A 24,798-nucleotide genomic window follows, 5' to 3' on the forward strand; every position below is an offset into this window, starting at 1 on the left:
GTGAGTCCAACACTCAGCAGGTACAATTGATATGCAAAGTAAAGAAATAACACCTAGCACTAATCATGCGTACAGTCTCCTGATAAAGATAAAGGTAAATGCAAACTGAAGAAGACAGGAGAGAATCTATACTAACCAGGACCCGGTATAAGGACAAACAGTCCGAAAGGTATAGAAGACCTGTATGCATGTCAAACATAGGTATCCAAACAATATGCAGCATATAAATGCAGCAAACACAATCACAAACAATAAATGCATCATGCATATGATGCCAATGTCATGGTCACCCCTGACGCCAGTCAGCCAACTCATAACAAAAGTGGGACCAAGTGCGTAGAGCTGTGACAACCGTGCACTCTGCATCACTACCCCTGATGAGTGACCGAGTGGACAGGATGCTGTCGGAGTACACACGTACTCCTACCCCAAATCATAAATGGGGGAGCGCAATGCTCTCATCTCCCGGTACGTTATGACGGGGAGGGATCTCTAACGTGCTACACGCTGCATCACACTACCCATGAGCGGACCAACGGAGCACCGGAAGAGCCAAACTGACGTGCTACCACGCTGTGTCACGCTACCCATGAGCGTCTCAACGGAGCACCGAACAGTGATGAAACTGGCAATGTGCTCAACAATAATGGAGCAATCTATCGCACAGCATGGGATCATGCAAATGGTGCATGTCACTAAGCATGGTAATATACTAAACCAACCTCTGGACATATAACAATGGGCACCATAGTGAATAAATCATATCAAGATATACTGATCAATAAGGTATCAAACCTAGGTCCTGAACATGTGAAACATAGTTATATCACTACCCATTAGCATGAAAAATCGGGTACGAGATCAATATGAGATGCAAACAAACAACCAATCAAACAAGTCACATGTATTGGGCAGTGATTAACCGAAACAAATAAGAAACACAATTAATGTAACATGTTAATTTCATTACTAAGCATATCAAAGACAATAAGTCAAAAGTACCCGCCTCCGATAAAATGGTCCAAATCCGGTAATCAAGATACCCGTCGAGATACGGTCTCGAATCAGAGTTCTGCGTTTATCAAACAGATAATGTATTTAGCTATATAGCTAAATAAAAATCTCCAACCTATTTAATAACCTTATCCTTCCTTAGAAATGGATTATTCCCATATAACAAAACAAGCAATGGATTAAATTCAATACCAAATCCAATTCTATACATAAACCTAATTCATCATGTGTCAAAATTTACACGATACCTCAATTCACAGCCCCTCTTGATGCTGGAACAAAGGGAACTGCTCGCTAGAGTGCTGCTAGAACCAAACGAAGTCCCCACGGAACCGAATCCCCCTGCTGAAATCCTTCCCACTGAGATCATGTTGAGTTCAATAAATGGAACCACAGATCAAACCACAACCCACCTGACCACCTAATCTTTTACCTTACTGTAAATAATCGGACCAAGCAGGAAGAACTAAGACTTGACCCTTTTTGCTCCTGGCCGGAAACCACCCGAGCAGAGGTGTGCCGGTGAAAGACCTAGGGCACGGCTGAACCTGGTGGCTAGTGAAGGTGGGCCGGCGTCGGCACTTTGCAGTGGAGAGGGCAAGGATCACAACGTTAGGGCAGAGAGGGACAGCAACCGATGCTAGGCTGAGGAGGAAGATGAAGAGAGGCTTCGATCGGCGGCAGTGTTGCTCAACTAGGGCAGAGGCGATCGGCTAGTGCTTGGTATCTCCACACCTAGGCGACAGGGGGTCGACGGTGGCTCTCGTCGCCGGCGACAGAGGGGATTTAGGCACAGACGACGTCGCTGTGGTGGCGTCGAGGAAGAAACCGCCGGGCCGGCGGTTAGGGCAAGGGAGGAGGAAGGTGTCGGGCGTGAGAGGAGAAGGGAAGAGCGGATGAGGGCAGCGGGTTTTGGCGAGGAAGAGAAATAAGAAAAAGAAATAAGAAAAAGTAAAAAAGAAATTATAAAAGAAACAATTCCTCGCTTAAATGGATAGCCTAAATAGGTTTTCTCCGGGCCCCGTTTTCATCCCCGTTAACTCGTCCATACGAGCTCCGAAAAATTCCAGAAAAATGTCCAAAAATTTCGGAAAATTCCCTTATTCATATTCGCCTATTTCTGGTATTTTACAGATATCTGCTAATCATGCCCACGACAAAACATATATCCGATCTCGTGCATAACATAGCATACATTAGGCTTCCTACAACTGAAACATAAGGAACTGTCTTCATTTCTTCTATCTCTTTTGATGTCTTTGGAAACATCTCTTTAGATAAAGATACCCTATGCCTACAAGGTAGAAAATCTTTCTTGGAATCTTGCATGCTAAAACGAGTTAGGATCGTATCGATATATGAAGCTTGGGATAAGCACAACATTCTTTTCTTGCGATCTCTTATTACTTTGATCCCAAGAATATGTGCACATTCTCCCAAATCCTTCATATCGAATTGCTTGGACAACCATACCCTTACTTCTGGCAACACTTTGATATTATTTTCAACTAACAAAATGTTATCTACGTATAGTACAAGAAATACCACCACGTTTCCATCACACTTCTTGTATACACAAGACTCATCTGGATACTGAATAAATTCATACGACTGTATTACTTCATTAAACCGGATGTTCCAAGACCTTAAAGCTTACTTTAGTCCATAAATAGACCAATTGAGCTTACATACTAGATGTTCTTCGCCCTTTGCAATAAACCTCTCTGGTTGTTTCATATGGATGTTTTCTTCCAGACTTCCGTTAAGGAAAGTTGTCTTGACATCCATTTGTCAAACCTCATAATCCATATGAACAACAATAGATAACAGTATCCGGATAGACTTAAGCATAGCTACTGGCGAAAATGTTTCCTCATAATCGATTCCCTCTTTCTGAGTATATCCCTTCGCAACAAGCCTTACTTTGAAGGTTTCCACCTTCCCGTCTGTCTCTCTTTTCCTTTTGTAGATCCATTTACATCCAATAGCTTTTACACTATTTGATGGTTCTACTAGCTCCCAGACTTTGTTAGAATACATAGATTCTATTTCTGAATTCATTGCTCTTTGCCAAGATGCTGCATCTTTATCTTGGAGTGCTTCGTCATATGTACGGGGATCAGGTTCATGTTTACCTGGGATCAAGTCCGAAGACTCTCCCAAAAATATGAATCTTTCAGGTTGGCTCACAACCCTCCCACTACGACGAGGCACTATCTGTAGTTGTGCATCATTTATGATACGTGTTGCAGTTTCTTGTGATATTTCATCTTGTACTGTTGGTACTAAAATAGACGTGTCCTCTCTCATTTCTTCTAAAACAATTTCACTCATGGGCTTGTGATTTATTACATAGTTCTCTTCTAAAAATCGGACATTCGTGCTAACAATGATCTTATGATCTTTAGGACTATAAAATAAACCACCTTTTGTTCCTTTGGGATAACCTATAAACAAACGAACTTCTGTACGAGATTTCAACTTATCAGTATCTCCCTTCAGCATATGTGCTGGGCTACCCCATATCCGAATATGACTCAGACTAGGCTTACGCTCATTCCACAATTCTATGGGAGTAGAGGGTACTGATTTAGAAGGTACTAAGTTCAAAATATACACTGCCGTTTCTAAAGCATATCCTCAAGATGAATTTGGTAATTTTGAATAACTCATTATCGATCTAACCATTTCCATAAGAGTCCTATTCTTTCGTTCTGCCATACCATTCTGTTGGGGTGTACCAGGTGCAAACAATTGAGATTGAATCCAAACCTCTGATAAATAATTTCTAAACTCTCTTGAGAGGTACTCGCCACCACGATCAGACCGTAGTGTCTTGATATTTTTAAAAGTTATCCTAATAAAATTTTAATTATTTTTAAACTAATACTAATGGATTGAAATGAGTGAGACATGATGCTAGTCTTAAAAAAAAAATTAGTCATAAAAAATTAGTCTTAAAAAAAACTAATAAACTAAGTTTGATTGATTATTTTTATGATGATCAATCTAGCCTATAAAATTTTTCTATTGACTATTAAAAAAATTAAGAAGCGCTTATAACAGTAATAACAGTCGATCAAGAAGTTTAGTATTTTATGATTGCATATTTTATTTGAAAGAATTTTTTTTACAAATTTACTCTAGTTAAGATTGAACCGTGATATCTGGATGACAATCTTAATACTTTACCATTACATTATAGCCCCGGGACCATGATAATAGTTCAACAAGACTATGATATAGTGGTTCGAATCTAAAAATATTAGTCATTAGATAGACGCCGGATGTTTCTTAATTTATTTTGATGGTCATTAAAAAAAATATGACCAACCAGTTGCTTTGGAGATTAATCGTTTTAGTATCTGAATTACTAATAAAAAATAATTCTTTGTAATCTTTATTGAATCGGACGAAATGCACTACTTGAGTTGGCTCAATTATTCCGTACAACCGGTGTCGAACCTCGCTCGTATGAAGGTAAACTAGAACTGCAGATGGAGACGTTTTGAGTTAAAATACACACTGTTTTTTTAGCCTTTCGATGGCCGCATTGAAAGGTACTGGCAGGAGAGGCCGAACCACGACATCGATGCCTACGTGGCAAGAAGTTTGGATTCTGGAGGACGCAAGGGTCCACGGGAGCTAGTGGATGGCTCGTCCTCCACTTCAGTAACTAAGTCTTCCAACCCGGTGCCACGCGTCGGCCCGTGGGAGGCCGTGGAGATTTCCCCGCATCGTTCACGCGCTCCTGGCCCTTATCCGATGCCACCCGCAGACGATTCCCAAGAACGATCGCGAACGCGACAAGAAAAATTAAAATTGATTTATTTGGCTTCTCGCCGGAGGAAGGAAGGAAGGAGGGAAGGAAGGTCGCAGCGGCGTCGGCCATGACGACTACTGCACTGGCGGCGCTTTCTCTTCTCCCGGCCCCGCTTCTGCGGCCCCGGATGCCTTTCTCCAGCTCCAAGAAGGTAACTGTGGTTCATAGGCTTTCGTTTTCATTGTCAATTCCTGTTTTCCTTTCTTTGTGGATGTTTTGAAGCACTAAAAGTTGCGCCTTTAAACTTGCAAAGGGTTAATAGGTTTCAATGGGACATTGTGGGGCTTGTAGTTTCCGTAGTTTAGACGTCTTCTTTCAGAGTTACTTGTATCTCAGCACATCATCAAAGGTGATCGTGCTAAATTTTGTGCCATTTCGTGACGAGATGTGATGCATAGCATGATGGGAAGATCAATTAGGGTCGATGACATGTTTGTGCAATGACTGTCGATTAGCAGTCCAATCATGAGTGGGTATCTCTTTTCTCTTCCTCGTTGCGAGTTCTTTTTCTTCTTCTTCTTCTTCTTCTTGAAATAGTTGAACAAGGGCGACTAGTCTTGCTGGGTAATCTGAGAGCATGAAACAACAAAGGAGGAATGAAATTGATTACTTTATTTCAGGAGTTATTTTCCCTATACCTTGATTTTTATTTTTTATTTTTTTTCTTCATTTTTTGATAGATCAATAAAATTTATTCATACCTATGGAAAATAGAATCTTTGCTAAATTTGCTCTGTGGTAATGCACTGTTGTGAACTTATGCAGGGCAGTGGTGGCAGAAATGGGTTCAAAGTAGTTGCTGTGTTTAGTGAAGGAGAAAGTGGTTTTGAGAAGAGGAGCAGTTGGGAAGCCATATTTGACGTGGAAGACCCTAAGCCCAGAATTCCACATTCTGAGGGGAAGTTCTTGGATGTGAACCAGGCTTTGGAGGTTGCCATGTTTGATATCCAGTATTGCGATTGGAGGGCTCGTCAAGATTTGCTGAGTATCATGCTTCTTCATGAGAAGGTAGGTACTGATGATTTTTTTTTTTCCCTTTACTGCTCCATGATTGTTGGTACATACATCGCTTTATTGGTTTATGCATTGATTCATGCATATAGTCATCTTAGCACTGTACTAGGCTAATTCAGAAATGAAGCTCTCAATAAGTGTTATCGACACAACTACACCTAAATGGAAGATTTTGAATGTACTCCCTTCCATTGAAATATAATTAATTTTACAGGTCGTAGACGCCCTCAACCCTTTAGCTCGTGAGTTCAAGTCTATTGGCACCATGAAGAAGGAACTAGCAGGGTTGCAGGAAGAGCTTGCACAGGCTCACAACGAGGTATTAATAAGAGTTTCTATGTAAATCTCAACTCATAAACCTCCCTTATCATGCTCAACTAGTTATAGTTATATAAATTTGCAGGTTCATATTTCAGAGGCAAGGGTAGCCGCAGCATTGAATAAGCTGGCACACATGGAAAAACTAGTGAATGTAAGGCTAACAGAAGACAAAAGTTCCAATGACTCCGGTTCTGATCCTCCCTTTCCAAGTACATCTTCCACATACATAGAGACTTCAGAGGTTAAGTCCCGCAAAAGAGGTCTAAATGTATCTGGTCCTGTCAAATCATACCACCCTAACCTGAAAAACTTTTGGTATCCAGTGGCATTCTCAAATGACTTGAAAGATGATATAATGGTAAATAAGACTTTCCTCTACCTAGACAGCTATTGATAAGGAATTAGCCTCGTGTTAGTGTTTCTTACACTTGCTAAAACAATTTTTTCAGGTACCTATAGATTGCTTCCAGCAACCATGGGTTATATTTCGGGGAAAAAATGGAAAACCAGGCTGTGTTCAGAATACATGTGCTCATAGAGCCTGTCCTCTTCATCTAGGGACAGTGAATGATGGCCGCATTCAATGCCCTTATCATGGTAAGTCGTGATAGAAGAAAAAAATGTCCATTTCTGGAGTTGAATGTGCTTGTTCATTGAGAGATCCTCAAAGACTTTAATATTTACAGAATAGGAGGAATTAAAGCTCATAATAAGAATTTTGATTATCTATTCTCTTGAGTTCTTTGTCATTGATTATATACAGCTACAGAACAGTATGTTGTAGATGCTGAAATAAACAATAGTTGAATTCCTCATTACTAGTTTACTGCAAATATAATATCATTTTGATCTGCGTTAGTTGTATGGATCATTGTTTCGCAACTATATTAAGATTACAGTTGCATTTTAATATTTCGTACATCCAAATCCGAGCAATTATAATTGGTTCTTACATAAAACACAGTGGAAGCAAAATCGCATGGTTTTCTCATCTATTAGACGATGAAGATATTTATTGTATGCATTGCTCGTTCTGCACAAGAAAGAAAATATTTTTGCAGGTGATGTTAATTGTTCTTGAATTTTCAGGATGGGAATACTCGACAGATGGGAAATGTGAAAAAATGCCATCCACCAAAATGATTGATGTGCGAATTCGATCATTGCCTTGTTTTGAACAAGAAGGGATGATATGGATTTGGCCCGGCGAAGCACCTCCCTCAACTGTTATTCCTTCTTTGAAACCTCCACCTGGATTTGAAATTCATGCAGAGGTACACTTTTGAATCCGAAGAATGCATTGTTAAACATGTTCCCTAGCTGATCTTCTTTTCTGCCCATGAAAACAGATTGTGATGGAGTTGCCAATTGAGCACGGGCTCCTTTTGGACAATCTCCTTGACCTAGCTCATGCGCCATTTACTCACACGTCTACATTTGCAAAGGGATGGAGTGTTCCAAGGTACTTGTTATACTTAAAAAGATGCTAAGAACAATAATATGGCTCTCATCAAATTTTACTTTTTAATAGTGATATTTCTTGAATATATATATATATATATGGATTGATACTCCTTCAAATTCATGCGGGGCTGATATAACATTTGGAAACTAACAGCCTGGTGAAGTTCCTGACACCTGCTTCAGGCTTGGAGGGGTATTGGGATCCTTATCCAATCGATATGGAATTTCGGCCTCCCTGCATCGTCTTCTCTACAATTGGGATTGCAAAGCCAGGGAAACTGAAGGGGAAAACTACCAGACAATGCTCCACGCATCTACATCAGCTTCATGTATGCTTGCCTTCGTCTGGCCAAAAGACAAGGTTGCTCTACAGAATGTCCCTGGATTTTGCTCCCTTCCTAAGAAACATCCCCTTCATGCACATCTTGTGGATGCACTTCGCCGAGAAGGTGATTTTCAGTGCATTTCATACAAAATACGGGATGTTTTATTTTTCACTGCACATCGACAAAACATCTGTATAACTTTCTCTTAGTTGTGTTCTTGTTATGAAGCAGGTGTTGAACGAGGACCTGCGACTGGTGATCGGCCAACAAGAACGGATGCTGAGTGGGGTGAATGTCTGGAACATGCCAGTCTCATACGACAAGCTTGGGTTGCGATATCGTCAGTGGCGAGATGCACTTGAGAGCGGAGTAAAGAAGCTGCCATTCGTCAAACAAAACATGTAGCTTTGATCCGCCAAGATTCTGTTTCTGGCGATATTGCTGATACGCCTCGCTTGCTGTGAATCAATTTGACAGCCCGATCAAATTCTTGATGGAGAGATCTTTTAGCCATCATCTCTTTCTTTGGAGTTAAACAGCAAGGGGAGCAATAACAGTGTCCTGAGCAAGTTTTAAAGCTGAAGGTGATCAGGGAAGATCGTTATTTCTTGTATAAATGAGCTGTACATTAGTCACCATCTCAAGCCATGCAACAGTGTCTTGATCGTAGGTGTAAATTATAGGTAAAATCTTTTTTTTTTAAAAAAAAATTGCCTTCTTTATCCTTTTTCAGTGTTTTTTTTAAGTTGGCATTAGGTATCAAGTTACGTCAAGTCTTACTTTATTCTTCTTGATCTTTCCTATATTATATTTCAATCTTGTTTCATCGAACTTATCTGGAAGTATAAAATCAAATAACAATGGTCTGGATAAAAAGTAGGCGTTGATTTGGATGTGTGTAAATTGCTAGCTGAAACGTGATCATTCTATTTGGTCGATTTGATGGGTGCATTTGACAAAGTTTAGCTATAAGTTGGCCCTCTGATGTTGCAAAATGTTAAGAGTTGGACCTCATTTATATCAAGCGATTATACCAAGCAACTTATCAATAATTAAATTATTTAGTGAAATAGAATGATTGACTAAGATAATTTAAATATTTTTAAAATAAATATAAATAATAATTTGATATAATTGGTATTTTATCTTTTGTTTAATAATTTAATTTTTACTAGTGAGGGTGTTTGACTAAGTTTATAAACTCTACAAAACCGTTTATAAAAGGTTTTGTAATTTATAAACTCTTCAAATCTATCTGACAAAATTTTTTACAAATAACTTATAAACTCTTAAAATTAATCATTTGACATCATATAAGCTGTTTTAAAAAATGTAAGAAAGACCCTACCTTTTTGTTAAAGAAAAAAATTCATATTTTAATAATTTTTTTTTCTAAAATATCCTTATATGTTTTCATTAATCCTTATCTTATTCTCCACATATTTTTGCAAACCTGATAACTCTCTCTATGTTGACTCTTTTTCTAACACATTCTGTCATCTTTTCTTCTAAACGCACGAAGTCTCTAACACTTCCTTCCATTTTTTCTCTTCCTAATGCACAAATTCTCCGACTCAGATAGAATTTAATTTTTTTCTATCTATTTTCTTCTATATCTTTATTTTCTAGTAATAGTTGCAGAAAAATAAACCCTAATTCTTGACATAGCAATTGAATCAGATTTGTATCGAGTTTCAGTATTATATTATACCTTTAATAAAAATTATATGTACAAGTTGATTCATAATATTATCTTGAAGTTATATATTTATGTTAAATATGAAATCAGTTTCTTATTTTTTTTTGGTTTGCAATGTAGTTTGGAAATGGAAAATCAAGATAATAGAAAAAAAGTTTCATGTCAAATCCAACTTTGAATAAGAATACAAGTAAAAAATTCAAATAAAACAAATTAATAAAGTGAAGGATGTTCAAATGCAAAGTGAAATATATTTCTATCCCTGAATTTGTTAATTTGTGTGAAGAGAAAATCTTACTGAGCAATCAACCAAATAGTCACTTTAATATGAATGAATAAAAAAATATAGAGAGAAGTTTAATGATGCAACTAGAAAAAATTAAGTGTACAAGCAGCTTTGAAACCATTGGGATTCCATGAAAAAGGATTGATTATTATTCAAGAAGTAGATGCACATAGAAATAAGAGTTAGTTGGAATCCTATAAATAATTCACTTGATGCCTCTGATGAATAGTGGGAGAGAAAACTTAGGGTAATTTTTCTAATTTTATTTGTATAAAATTAGTTATTTGTTCATTGAATCTTAGATTGATAATAATATACTTTATTATTGTAGGAAAATCGAGAGTATGTCAAATTTAGAAATAAAGATTTATCGCTCATTTAGTTTCGATATGATAAATTATTTTCTGATGTTGTTGTCACTAGGGAAAGGGCATGGGCACCAAGCGTTGATGACAATGAAGAGGTTATGAAGGAATTGCGTTGATGACAATGAAGAGGTTATGAAGGAAATGATGATTTCCTGATTTTAAAGGGCATGTTGGAATCAATGATAGTGAATATAACAAGGATAGAAGAATAGAGAATGATGCAATCTTTAGAATCAAAGAAACAAGTAATATGAATAATGACATTGTGTTTCCATCTCCGTCATTGCTCAAGAAAAAATTTATTGGAGAAAATGGCAACGAAAAGAAGAAAATTTCTGGAGCAGCTTCACTATAGGAAGAATTCACTCTCTTTTAAAAGTATTTGGAAAATAAGAGCACTACAATCTCCACACCTTCAAGAGAGAAAGATGTTGAATCTACAATGGTGATATTAAAGAATGTTTTTGGAATAGAACAAAGAATGTTTATGCTTATAACTTGTTGAGCAAAAAAGAAATGCGGGTGATTTTTCTCAATCAACCTGATAGTGATTGTCGTTTGATGTGGTTAAAGTATAGCTATGACATGAGCAAGAAAAATTAATGTCCTTGATAGTGGCTTGTACCTGTGATATGAGGAATTTAGTAGTTGAAGTTGACGATTTATTTTTCAATTTTGTGACTTTATTAGAAGTTCTACTATATCTTTAATCTTATCTTATTTATCATTTATAATTGTTTGACTGTAAACATAATATAATATTTTATTGAAGTTAATCAATGTTTTTTTGTTTTGGTATCTAATACACATTTTTTTTTCATGACTTCTATAGTTTAATGGAGCCTTGAGATGTTCAACATTGTACTTTTAATGATTCAAATACATTTTGTGAGGAGGAACCAATTGAAGATGAAGATTGATTCCAAGACGATATAGAATGGTTCATTGTATGCAAAATAATAACACTTAGCATTTTAATATATTCTGAGAGTTATATTCATAAAATTTCATGTCGTACATCTGAGTGGACGGGTAATAAATTCATATAAGAATTATTATATGGGCATAGAATAAGGTGTTATCAATATTTTCATCTGACAAAACCTATATTCTTAGATTTTATATCATGAGTTTGACCCAAAAGTATGATTTGATCCCTACTAGGGGAATGTCTATCTATGAGGAAGTAGAGATTTTTTTGATAACATTCAAGTGAAACCATTTTAAAACATTTTCATAGAGTTCTGAAAGTTGTTGGAAAGCTAGTTTAAGATATAATTAAAACTCATGTTGAGTATAATGAGCGAAAAGGATACCACATGCCTCAACATCAATGATACAAAGCATTTTTAGATGTATGTTATATTATTTTGAAGATCATAAACACCATATGCTCATGTAATAAACTAATTTAGTGTTTGTAATTTACTAAATTGTTTGTTTCAAATGATTAATGGGATTATATCGGGGCAATAGATGGCACACATGTTAAGGTGTGATTACCACAAGGAAAAGCAATCCCATATAATTGATGCAAAGATTTTCCCATGCAAAATATTCTAGCAGTTGTAGACTTTAATATGTGTTTTACATTTGTTTGGGTTGGATGGGAAGGAGCTGCTCATAATAATAGAATATTTAGAGAAGCTATCCATAGGCCAGAACTTAATTTTCCTCATCCAAAAGGAAAAATATATTACTTGGTTGATGTTGGATATTCACATATGCTAGGATATATGTGTAGGTCCCTTGCAGTTGGCTAGAGGGGGATAATAGCCTAAAATCAAAAGAAAATACCTTTCTTAAACTTTACAACTTAATTAACATAAACACTTGTACAAAAAATAGTGAGTAAATTAAAAGAAGAGAGGCACAAAGATTTTACTTGGTTTGCAATCAGAAGATTGATAATCCATGACGTTGAAAAATCCCACTAAAATCTCCTTTAGGTAGAGAAGCGTCTTACAACAGTTAACGCACTCAATTACAAAACTAAATTGAAAATAGATCATTTATAAGTGTTGTTTTTTTTCTAGGATCAGGGCTATATTTATAGCCCTGATTGGGACGCCTGGAAGGGTTCAAGGTGCTTGGACATGGATAGAATTTTATCTGCGTCACACCGGATCATGATAGTGTGAATTTTGATAAGTTTTCTGGTTCGAGCGCTCGGACCAGGTCCGGGCGCCTGGGTCGGGCTGACCTGACCCGTGACTGTGGGCTCACACCCAAGGCGCCTTGGCTGGCCCGGGTGATCTAGGTGCCCGAACCAGGGTCAAGTCAGAGTTGACTTCTTGTCCAAGTCTTCCCCTCCAGCTTCGCTGTGGGTGATTTCGGCCATCTAAAATAGGGCTCACTCGAATCCCTTTTTTGGGCTTCTTGAGCAGTCTTCTATTCCAGCTTCTCGCCCCTTAGAACCTCCGTGTGTTTCCTTCTCATTCGCCATCATACTCTTCCACAGCATCTCGTCCCTCGGACACACCGAGCCTACCAACTCTCTCCCGTGCCATCCTTCTCGCTAACTACGTCTTTCACTTGACTTCCTGTGCTCCTAAGTTCCTACACATTTAGACACAGAGCATCAAAACATAATAGAAGCTAACTTGGCTTAGTTAATCACATCAAAACTACCATGAAGTATTTACAATCTCTCCCTTTTTAATGTGAGCAACTCTAAGTTAAGTTAGGGTAACCAAAAATAAATAAAAATAGAAATGGCAAGTACATATTTTGTATTTAAGAAAAAAATGTGTAAAAATTAATGTACCCTCCCCCTAAACTTAACCTCTAGTTCTCTCCATTTGATCACATTAAAAATAGGGTATTCCATGAAAATAACTTTAAAACAAATTTAACTCATAGTCTTAGAGCTAAAAATAAGGTAATTATTATCTAGAAAAATCATGAACTTTTAAAATTTAAAAATCTAGATTTTTTACAATTTATAAACCATTTATAAAAAAATAATTTTTAATTATTAAAAAATTCTGACAATTTTTCTAACGGTTAAGCTTAAATATCCAAAGTTGAAAAATTTTCAAGAAAAATTGAATTAAATTTAAGCTGTAATAAATTCTTTTCTATATAAAGATTCATTTTCAATAATATTTTTTTTTAAAAAAATGGTTTCTAAGCTTAAAACATCGTAAGAAATTTTTTGATAATAGAATAACGGAAGTATTTTTATTAAAAAAATAAACTTTTAAAAATTTAATTTTAAAATTTTTTAATATTAAAAATTTGTATTTGGATAAAAAATTCATAGAAAATTTATCTACGATAAAAAATTTTTGAAAATATTTTCTTAGATAGAGAAAATAATAAAATTTCATAGAAAATAAATTTTGCAAAAAAAAAAATAGCACTACAAGATATTAAAAATATGAATTTTATTAAAAAATATATAGAAAAATAATACAATAGTCAAAAAATTTAATTTTTTTTCCATAGATGAGTGATGAAATTTTCTTTCTCGAAAAAAAAAATTCTAATTAATTTCTAACAAAAATCATGCAAAGAAATTTATTTGATAATTCTAAGTAAATAAAAAGTATGATATGTAAAAAAAATTTAATTTATGCATGATTTTGTAACCTAAAATAGGTTCCTTCTAACTAGGTTAATTAAAATTTTTTTAGGAATATATATTTTGATGATAATTTTCTAATTTGGTTATGATGATATCTAAAATATCAATTTAATTTATTATAAATTTGAGCTTGTTGAACATGTGAGCATGCAAGATTTTTTATTTCTATTTTAAATTTTAAATTTTAAATTTTTATATTGTCAAAATCCTCTAATCGACGAGACGTTGATAAAGTTCCTTTCAACTTATTATTTTATTTTAATAATTTTTTATTTTCTCTTTCTAATTTACAAGAACTTTTTGGCAATATTTTTAAAAATTTAAATAATTTATCCAGAGGTAGAAATCATACCTCACTTACCTTGTCGATCTCAAACACTCCCCTTGAAGAGCTGCTTTCCTCTGACGTTGCTCCACCTTCATCGATACTCTCGATGCTCATTTCTGATGAGTTTGCTTCATTACATTCTTCGTGACTTGTAATTAGTGCAAGTTCGGCATAGGCTTCGATTTCTGATTTTGATGAAGTTTTGTCACATGTCGGCTTTATTTTCTTGTGCCTTTACTGGGTCGAGTGGGTCACCTTTTTATCTTTTTCCTTGTCCTTGTTTTTGTTCTTCAATTTTGGACAGTTGTTCTTAACATGTCCTTCTTCATTGCAGTGGTAGCATCTTACTTTTCTTTTCCTTCTATTACCCCACACTTGATTATGATGGTGCAGCGGGGCCGACAAAAGGGGAGAGGTGAATTGCCTGCAAAAAGAAAATACCCTTCTCGTTCTTTTAACTCTAGAACAACAACAATAATAAAATAAAATAATAGAAAAGAAGAGACAAGAAATTTAAATTGGTTATAACCTAGGTGGTTGTTAATCTAAGGCAGTTGAAAAGCTCCATTAGAAATGTCTCCTTCACTGTAGGCGGAGAAGCCTTTTACACACTAAGAAAGCTCTAAGAGTTGCTAGGAATTTAATACTGAGTTGAATAATTAATTCCTAGCTCTAGGGGCCTTTATATAGCTATTGAAAATCCTATCTCGAGTCTTGAGGGCGCCTCCAAGGGGATGAGCGAATAAAACTTTATCCGCTCACAAATGGTCTGTTTGACCTAGTTGAGGGCACCCTCAAGGGCATTGAGGGCACTCTCAATGCTGTTGAGGGCAGCCTCAAGCTAAGAGGGCAGAGGCGCCTCCAACGACTGTTGAGGGCGCTTCTAGCTGCTTTTTTAGTATTTCTTCATCTTCTCTTTAGCTTCTGAAGTTTTGATTGCTTGGGTGATTATGACCAACCGAAATAGAGCTCACCCAAACCCAATTTCCGGCCTTCTCCTCAAGCAGGCTTCCGCCCCAGCTTCTCATCCCTTGAACATCTCACACGTTCTTCTCGTCCACTGATATACTCTTCCACAGCTCTTTCGTCCTTCGGACGCACCGAGCCCGTTGGTTCCCTTCCTGTGCTGTCCTTCTCGCTAGTTGCGTCTTCCGCTCGACTTCCTGCGCTCTTAAGCTCCTGCACACTTAGTCATAGGGATCAAAATCAAACATGACCTAACCTAACTTGGTTGATCACATCAAAACAACCACGGAGACCAACAATCTCCTCCTTTTTGATATGCATCAACCCAAGTTCAAGTTAGGGAAAAAACATACAAGAAGTAATTTAAAGAAACTACCAAACTAACATTTTAATCATAAAGATTGCAATAAAAGAATTTACATTTTTCTAAGTAAAAAAATATTAACTTGTTCCTATCCAAAAAAAAAATTTTAAGTACCAATTTTAAAAAATATTAACTTCCCCTAAAGTTGTTTCTATCTTTCCCCCTTTGATCACAGCAAAAACGAGGTAGGAATTTTTCAAAATAAATTCTAAGTTAGCAAAGAACTCTAACCTTTAGGCAATTTAATAAAATATTTTTGAGAAATTTTAAAAAAAATGTAAAAAAAACATGTTAAAGCATTATCTAATTTCCATTTTCATGCTTTATTAGTAAGTTAATTAAACATTTTATTTCAATATTTTGACTTCCAAGCAGTGGCGAGGCACTAGACCTTCTTGGTTATTAGAGCAATAACCACTTTCTTAGACAAAGCCTCATAAAAAAAATTAACTGTTTAATTTTTCTTACTGAAAGCGCTAACTTACAAAAATTTAATCTAGAAATTATTTTGGAACCTAGTATAGGTTCATTCCTACTAGATTAATCAAGTATTTAGGAGGTACATAACTTTTGGGAACTTTTTTAAGTTGTCCCTGATGTTTTCTAATATGCCAATTCGATTTTCCATAAATTCTAAACTTTGATTTTTGAAATTTGTTGGGTTTAAAGCATGCATCAGTTTTTAGATTTTCAATTTGCATTTTCAAATTATCATTTTCTGATTTTAAATTATCTAACATTAATTTTAAGTCAACAATTTATTTTTTTGATTTTACTAAGTCTTTTGTAAGAATTTTGATATAATGAAAAGACTATTTAGGGGTTAGAGTGCATACCTTACTTACCTCTATTTCTGATGCTCCCCCTTTATCGTAGCTTTCTTTTGATGATTCTCCCCCTTCATCTATATTCATCTCTGAGCTGGTTTCTTCTTCAATTTGATGGTTGGCCATCAGTGCTACTCCTGAGAAGACTTCGACTTCATGATTTTAAAAGAGAGTTTTAAAATTAAATCTTTCCTTTTATAGTTTTCTATAAAAGATTAAGAGAAAGATTTGATATCTTTCTTTATTTGTAGTTAAAAGGAAGATTTTAATTTTGGAGAAATTTTCTTTTTTTGTAATCATTCACATGTTTTTGTTGGGATTTTCGAGCGCAAAAAACCGCTTTTTACGTTGCGAAAACCTCGAAATCCCATGCCACCGGATCCATGAGAAGTTATAAAACAAAATTTTCGTGTGCATGTTTTCTAAACCTAGATCTACTCTAGATCTACATGGTAGAGAGATTACCCTTGATGCGAAGCCCTTCGCTTATCCCGCTCGTCTAAGTTTGCCGGGTCTCGAGAGTGTTCAAGTGGACACTCCTCTATACGTATCCACACGAACGATTAGGTGGAGAAAAACCAAACAAAAGGTGTGCTAGCACCTTTGAAGGTTCGGCCAAGGTGGAGGAGAGGGAGAAGAAGATGAGAGGAGGAAGAAGAAGGAGGTTACAAAAACCAAAATGAAACTTGTTGGTGCAATATTCCTCAGGTCAAGGTTGACCAAGTTGACTGAACTTGGACTAAGTCAAGCTCGAGTCTTGATGTTTGGGTTTCGATGTTTGACAATACATGTAAACAACACATGGAGATTGCAGGGGCAATTGTTCATGTGGGGAGATTGTGAAGAAGAGTCAAGTAGGTCAAGGTTAACTGGATACTTGACTGGAAAATCCTGGTGAGTGAAGCCAGGTGAAAGACCTAGTGAGTGAAGCCAGGCAGTATGGGAAATCCTGGTGAGTGAAGCCAGGTGAAAGACCTAGTGAGTGAAGCTAGGCAGAAGGAAAATCCTAGTAAGTGAAACTAGGTGAAAGTCCTGGTGAGTGAAGCCAGACAAATGAGAAGTCCTAGTGAGTGAAGCTAGGCAGAAGGGAAATCCTAGTAAGTGAAACTAGGTGAAAGTCTTGGTGAGTGAAGCCAGGCACAGGAAATTCAGATGGATCAAGTTTGATCAGACATCTGGTGTTAGGAAGTCCAAGTAGGTTAAAGGGATTGACTGGATACTTGGCACGAAGAAAAGTCCAAGTGGGTCAAAGGGATTGACCGGACACTTGGTGAGCGAGTTCTAGCAGGTCAAGGGTGACCGGATGCTAGGTATGATATACCAACAGGTCATAGGTGACCGAATGTTTGTTTAGGGGGCTTTGGGCTTGATTTTGAGAAAAATCAAGGAGCTGGATCGATCAGTCGATCGATTGGCTCATGCCCAATCGATCGGCTGATCGATTGGCTCATGCCCAATCGATCGGCTGATCGATTGGCTCATGCCCAATCGATCGGCTGATCGATTGGGTGAGTCCCCGTGACAAGCTTCCTCCCAATCGATCGGTGGATCGATTGGGAGAGGCTCGAAATCGCACAGAACAGTGCTGGATCGATCAGCCGATCGATCCAGAGCTCCCAATCGATCGGGCGATCGATTGGGAGGTGTGATTCTGCGCAATAAGCCCTGGATCGATCTGTGAATCGATCCAGGCATTTCCTGAGAGCACAGAGGTGCTCTGGATCGATCGACCGATCGATCCAAAGCCTCCCCGATCGATTGGGAGCAATCCAATCGATCGGGATCCGACCGTTAGCGTAGGATATAGCTGTTGGCGAGAGCTTCTCTTGGCAGAACTCACGACTTCCATCTCTGATCCTCACAGCATCTCCACAACATCTCTCTCAGGTTCATATTGCCAGTTGTTGAAGGTTCTTGGAGGCTTGTGCTGGTGCATGTCCAAGTCAAGAGGCGAGGAAGAAGTTAGGTTAGGGTTTCGTGTGCAAACTTGTAAGCTTTTGCTTGTATCTTGTTTTCCCTTTCCTTCTTCTTATACTGAGAGCTTGTAAGGCTTCTCCGCCTTCGGTAGTTACCGTAAAGGAGGGTTTTTATTAGTGGAGGGTGTGTGAGTGTGTGGATCCTTGGATTAGTCATCTCATCTTGGGGTGGATACCAAGGAAATCCTTTGTGTTAGCGTTGTATGCTTTGTTTCTTGTATTTCCGCTACATATCATTGAAGAAACAAGCAACGAAGAGCACGAGGAGCACGATGAGCCATTCACCCCCCCTCTAGCTACATTTCGGTCCCAACAAAACTCACACAAGAGTTAAAGTGGCCGGCCACTTCACAAAGCTTTTAAACCTCCATGGGATATCAAGAGTCAAGGCTCTTGATCTCCCTCATGAGGTGGCACACACATGTGCTAGCTTTGATGATGTGGCACATTATCATTAGTCCACTTAATGCCAACTCACAAATGAGGTGGCAATGGTCAAGTCAAACTTGACCTTTCATCTTCCTCTCAAGTCAAGTCAAACTTGACCACTTCTCTCCTATGGTTGATCAAATCTAACCATTGGTTCAAGTCAATTTTAATTTAATGAATCTCTATTCATTGAATTAAATTGGCTCAATGAGTCTAAGTCCAAATTAGACTCATTTAACACATGAACTAAATTGAGTCCAACTCAATTAGTTTACTTTGGATTACTCTTAATCCAGTTTGGTTCATCACATGAACCTAATCCTCTTGGTTCATCAAATGAACCTAATCTCCATCTAATTGCCCTTTGTGTGTGACCCTATAGGTTCTTGTAACGTTGGCAATGCTCCTAAACCCATTTAGAAGCATAAGTAATGAGCGATATCTAGCAACACATCATTACTACCCAAGTTATAAGAATGTTGAGATCCAACATCACCTTGTGACTACTAATTGTGACTCTTCACAATATGTGACAATGTCCTTCTATCATAGACTCATTCTCTAATTAATCTAAATCTTGAACTCCAAGTAGACTCACTCAATCAAATGAGCTCAATATCTCATATTGACTCATTTGGGTATGACCATGCACTTAGTGGTCTCACTCTAAAAAGAATAATGATGTCACTCCCGTTATATAGGAGGGATAGATCCCATTTACATCACTCACATCCCTCCGCATAATTTGTTACATACCCAGTAATCGCCTTTATAGTCCACCCAGTTACGGGTGACATTTGACGAAGCCAAAGTATGCAACTCCTTATGTAGGGAACCATGGTGACTTCAGGTCCAAGGACTAATAGTCATACTAATAGCCACATGAGAAAGTATATGACACTCATATAACGATCCATGATACTTTCTCATGGCAGGTCATTCAGTATACATTCTCCAATGCATACCCATGTGTCGACTTGATATCTCTATATTCATGACTTGTGAGATCAAGTCATCGAGTTGACCTACATGCTAGTCTCATCGCATTAATATTGTCCCTGAATGTTAATACTTGACTAGGAATGATTAAGAGTAGTGTTACATATATCATCTCACTATCGATTCAACCAATTGATTGATATAGGTAAGAACCTTCTACTCAAGGACGCTATTATACTTAGTTATTTGGCACAAATACAAGTAAGTATAATAACCATAAACAAATACCTTTATATACATAAGAAATATGATACAATGAGTCCATACAACAATCATCAAATGATTGGCTCTAGGGCTCTAACTAACAATCTTCCACTAGCACTAGTGCCAATCAGTGTAGGCTCTAAGGCCTAATGACCTAGTGTGACCATCATGTTTTCTCTGTGCCAAAGCCTTGGTCAAGGGATCTGCGATGTTAGCCTCTGTGGGTACTCTGCAAATCTTCACATCTCCTCTATTGATAATCTCTCGAATGAGATGGAAGCGCCGTAGTATGTGTTTGGTCCGCTGGTGTGAGCGAGGTTCCTTAGCCTGTGCAATTGCTCCATTGTTGTCACAATAGAGCTCAATCGGATCAGCTATGCTAGGAACCACCCCAAGCTCAGTAATGAACTTGCGGATCCAAACTGCCTCCTTTGTTGCTTCTGATGCAGCAATATACTCGGCTTTTGTTGTAGAATCAGCAACTGTGTCCTGCTTCGAACTCTTCCAGCTCACAGCACCACCATTTATGCAAAACACGAACCCTGACTGTGATCGATAATCATCCTGGTCAGTTTGGTAGATGGCATCACTGTAACCCTTTACAGTTAGCTCATCATCACCTCCATATATCAAGAAATATTCTTTAGTCCTTCTCAAGTACTTAAGAATATTCTTGACCGCTATATAATGACTTTCACCTGGATCTGACTGGTATCTACTCGTCATGCTCAAAGCATACGAGACATCAGGACGAGTACATAGCATGGAGTACATGATAGATCCTATGGCTGAAGCATAAGGGATTTGATCCATGCGGTCTTTCTCCTCTCTAGAAGAGGGACCTTGAGTGTTCGAAAGACTCACACCATGTGACATCGACAGAAATCCCTTCTTGGAGTTCTGCATGGTAAACCATAGTAATACCTTGTCAATGTATGTACTCTGACTTAGGCCAAGCAATCTCTTTGATCTATCTCTATAGATCTTTATGCCTAGAATGTTGGCTGCTTCACCTAAGTCCTTCATTGAGAAAGAATTCCCTGACCAAGTCTTTATAGACTGCAGCAAAGGGATGTTATTCCCAATGAGTAGTATGTCATCCACATACAATACTAGGAAGACAACTGTGTTCCCTACAACCTTCTTGTAGACACAGGGTTCATCTTCATTCTTGATGAAACCAAACTGTTTGATTGCATTATCGAATCGAAGATTCCAGTTCTGAGAAGCTTGCTTTAGTCCATAAATGAACTTATGCAGCTTGCATACTCAGCCAGTATGCTGTGGATCTACAAAACTCTCAGGTTGTGTCATGTACACATCCTCGAGCAAGTTTCCATTCAGAAACACAGTTTTGACATCCATCTGCCAGATCTCATAATCGTGGTATGCTGCAATAGCAAGCATGATCTGAATGAACTTAAACATCGCTACTGGAGAAAAGGTTTCATCATAGTCAATACCATGAATTTTCTTGAAACCTTTAGCTACCAAGCGACCTTTATAAATAAGTCCATCCATGTCAATCTTTCTCTTAAAGACCCACTTACACCCAATGGGTTTAACCCCTTCAGGTGGATCAACCAAAGTCCATACTTGGTTGGTGTACATGGATTCCATCTCGGATCTCATGGCCTCTAGCCATTTCTCAGAATCTGGGCTCATCATAGCTTCTTGATAGGAGGTAGGCTCATCCTCAATGAGCACAACGTCATCATGGTCGGACAAGAGAAATAAGTATCTCTCAAGCTGACGACGTACCCTATCAGACCTACAAAGAGGTGGGTCTACTTGAACTGGTTATGGTTCCTTAACTCTTTGTGGAACAACATCATCCACAATACTTTGTGGTTCCAGTTCAACTTCCATCGAGGCTTCAGTGCTATGATCCACATCTTAAACTTCTTCAAGATTAAATGTACTCCCACTAGTTTTTCTAAAAACAAAGTCTCTTTTTAGAAATACTCCAGTCTTAGCCACAACTAATTTGAGCTGACTGGGAATGTAGAAGTAATATCCCTTCGTTTCCTTGGGATATCCAATAAAATAGCACTTATCGATTTGGGTCCCAGTTTGTTCGAGACTTGACGTCGAACGTAAGCCTCACAACCCCAAATCCTCATAAAAGACACTTGGGCATCTCTCCCAGTCTATATCCTATATGGTGTCTTAATCACAGCCTTGGATGGAACACGGTTGAGTATGAAGGCTGTTGTTGTTGGTTAGTCCTAGGAAAATCATACCGGTTCCACTGTAAAAAATTTTTTTGTACAAGTGTTGAACCTTTCTTTAAATAACCTATTGTGTTCTTTAGAAGTTAAATTAGGAATTGTAGATGGAACTTAACATCATTGATTCCAAATTTAACTTATCTGTTCTTATTGGTTTAGATTTGAATCGCAAGCGGAACTTAACACTATTGATTCAAATCCACCTATGTTATTAATTCCATTAAATATTAATTTCTAAAATTGGCTTCCAGGACTGCATAGCGAGGCACATGGCCTTCTTGGATATGGGAGCAACCACCACCGCCTAGTCAAAGCCTTTTAAGGAAAGCTAATATTTAATTTCCTTAAATAACTATAGGTTTACCAAAAGGAACAATCGAATCACAAATTCGAAAAAGAAGAAAACACAAACTTGAAAAACTAGATCTAATGCCTCTTGTGTTTGGAATTCATACAAAGAAAAATAAACTAGCATGATGCGGAAAATAAATACTAGTAATACCTTTCTTTGTAAACTTTAATGACCTCTTGATCTTCTACCGTATTCCTCTTCTAACCTCAGACGTTGTGTGGGCAACGATCTTCCGAGATGAGAACCACCAAGCACCTTCTTCTTCCTTCTAGGTTTTGGCCACCAAGAGTCCTTCTTGATGGATAGATTCGGCCACCACCAATGAACCAAGGGATGCTAGAGACTAGGCTTCCTTTCTCTCCTTCTTCTCCTTGCTTGATCCAGCCACCAAGAGTACTCCACCAATGAAGAAGTTTCGGCCACAATAAGGAGAGGAGAGAAAAAGAGGGGCCGACCACACCACCAAGGAAGAGAGGGAGGAAGAAAAAGAATAGAGTCGTTAGCAATGAAGGCACCTCTACCCCCTCTTTTATAATCTTTGGTCTTGGCAAATAAGGAAATTTAAATAAAAACTTCCTTAATTCTTTTGCCATGAAAAGGAAAATTTATTTAATTAAAAATAATTTCCTCTTCTCACATTACATGGCTGACCACATCTATAAGCTATAAACAAGGAGAGTTTTAATTATAATAAGAATTAAAACTTCCTAATTTGTCTTCGGAAATTTATAAAAATTTTCTCCAATAATTTTTCCCTTCATGGTGGTTTGTAAAAAGGAAATTTTATAAATTAAAATCTTTCTTTTAAACATGTGGATGATTTCCAAAAAGGAAAGTTATCTCTAAAAATTAAAATCTCCTTTCAATCTACAAATAAGGAAAGATATCAAATCTTTTCTTAATCTTTTGTAGAAACTAATAAAAGAGAATATTTAATTTTTAAACTCTCTTTTAAATCATGGATATGGTTAAAAAAGGAAAGTTTTCTCAAAATTAAAATCTTCCTTTCAATCTACAAATAAGGAAAGATTTCAAATCTTTTCTTAATCTTTTGTAGAAAGCTATAAAAGGAAAGATTTAAATTTTAAACTCTCTTTTAAAACCATGGAATCCACATAAGAAAAATTTTAAAAATAAAATTACTTTTAATTTTAATAAGGCCGGCCACTTAAGCTTGAGTTCAAGCTAGGGCCGGCCACCTCATGAACTCATGAACCATGCCTTTGGCCGGCCCTAGCTTGGACTCCAAGCTAGCTTGGCCGACCCCTATAGGATGGGTAAGAAGGTGGGTATAGGTGGGTATAGTACTCTATAATTAAGAGGCTACGATAGGGACCGAGAGGAGGAATTGGTTTTGGTCTCCCGATGAAATTAAGCATCCCGTGTTCGCCTCGAACACATAACTTAATTTCATCAATAATAATTCATTCCACTAAAGAACTATTATTGAACTACTGCACCAATCCCAAATTACATTTTGGGCTCCTTATTATTATGAGTGTGTTAGTCTCCCTGTGTTTAAGATAATGAATGTCCACTAATTAAATGAGTTACTGACAACTCACTTAATTAATATCTTAGTCCAAGAGTAGTACCACTCAACCTTATCGTCATGTCAGACTAAGTCCACCTGTAGGGTTTAACATGACAATCCTTATGAGCTCCTCTTGAGGTCATTCTCAACCTAGATTACTAGGACACAGTTTCCTTCTATAATCAACAACACACACTATAAGTAATATCATTTCCAAACTTATCGGGCTTATTGATTTATCGAGCTAAATCTCACCCATAGATAAGTCAAAGAAATAAATACTAAATATATGTGTTTGTTATTATATTAGGATAAAGAGCACACATTTTCATAATAACTAAGGTCTAGTTCTTTTATAAAGTCAGTACAAAAAGAACTTACCTAAAATGGTCCTACTCAATACACTTGGAGTGTATTAGTGTAATTTATTAGTTAAGATAAACTAATACTTAATTACACTACAACTACTTCAACAGTTTGTTCCTTTCCATTTTAGTCGCGAGTAACTGTTTATAATTTATAAAGAACTGACAACATGATCTTCTGTGTGTGACACCACACATCATGTTGTCTACTATATAAATTAATTGAACAAATTACATAAATGTAGATATTTGACCATTGTGATTCTTTATTTCTAAATAAATGTTTATACAAAAATTAGGCTTTTAGTATACACTCTAA

The 24,798-nt window shown here is 37.1% G+C and overlaps 1 pseudogene; it reads left to right on the top strand.

Moving 5' to 3' along the window:
• Window positions 1–4,730: 4,730 nt before the first annotated feature.
• On the top strand, window positions 4,731–8,686 carry LOC122001407 (annotated as a pseudogene).
• The last annotated feature ends 16,112 nt before the right edge of the window (window positions 8,687–24,798 follow it).

This window comes from Zingiber officinale, chromosome 7A (assembly GCF_018446385.1).
Source record: "Zingiber officinale cultivar Zhangliang chromosome 7A, Zo_v1.1, whole genome shotgun sequence".
Taxonomy (NCBI): Eukaryota; Viridiplantae; Streptophyta; class Magnoliopsida; order Zingiberales; family Zingiberaceae; genus Zingiber; species Zingiber officinale.